This window comes from Montipora foliosa, chromosome 10, assembly GCF_036669935.1.
Source record: "Montipora foliosa isolate CH-2021 chromosome 10, ASM3666993v2, whole genome shotgun sequence".
Taxonomy (NCBI): Eukaryota; Metazoa; Cnidaria; class Anthozoa; order Scleractinia; family Acroporidae; genus Montipora; species Montipora foliosa.
This window is the reverse complement of record NC_090878.1, coordinates 33,936,214-33,936,702: the sequence shown is the minus strand read 5'-3', so window position 1 is coordinate 33,936,702 and position 489 is coordinate 33,936,214. Positions and strand designations below refer to the sequence as shown.

Sequence of the window (489 nt, the reverse complement as noted above, 5' to 3'; positions counted from 1 at the left end):
TAACGCTCGAGATGAAGATAATTTTCGCGTGAATCTCCGTAAAAACGAAGGATTTCCAACCGTCTATTCCATGTATTCCTATTTCGGAATACGGTCAATCGAACGCACCCTTAATTAGTTTAGAAAAATCCCTCAATTCGCATACGATTTGGTATGATTTAATACAATATTGCGTAGTTAAAAAATTGATGAAAATCGCTGGGCGGTTGAACAAGCTTCTGCTTAATAAATATTGATTTAGAAATAAGTTGCGTAGAGATCTGAACTCATAGTAATTTAACACCAAATAACTCTACATAAAATTTGACCTTAGAGTCTGAAGCTCTCTGAGCTTGCCACGTTGATTTGATAAGAATATCATTCTTGTGTTGGCGATTGATATTAGATCACTAGAAAATTGTTAGCCCTTGGAGGGCAAAATACTGATGCCATGCGATTTGTGTAATAGAACAAAGGAGAGTAATATCAGATTCAATTCTCTTGCTGTTG

General features: G+C 35.6%; 1 protein-coding gene across 1 annotated transcript in view; it reads left to right on the top strand.

Annotated features, from left to right (window-relative positions):
- Positions 1 to 322: 322 nt before the first annotated feature.
- LOC137972456 (uncharacterized) overlaps positions 323 to 489 on the top strand; it is a 25,037-nt gene continuing 24,870 nt past the window's right edge. The window contains exon 1 of the mRNA XM_068819204.1: positions 323 to 489. This exon is cut by the window's right edge and continues 207 nt beyond it. The gene's annotated coding sequence lies outside the window, so the exon portion shown is untranslated.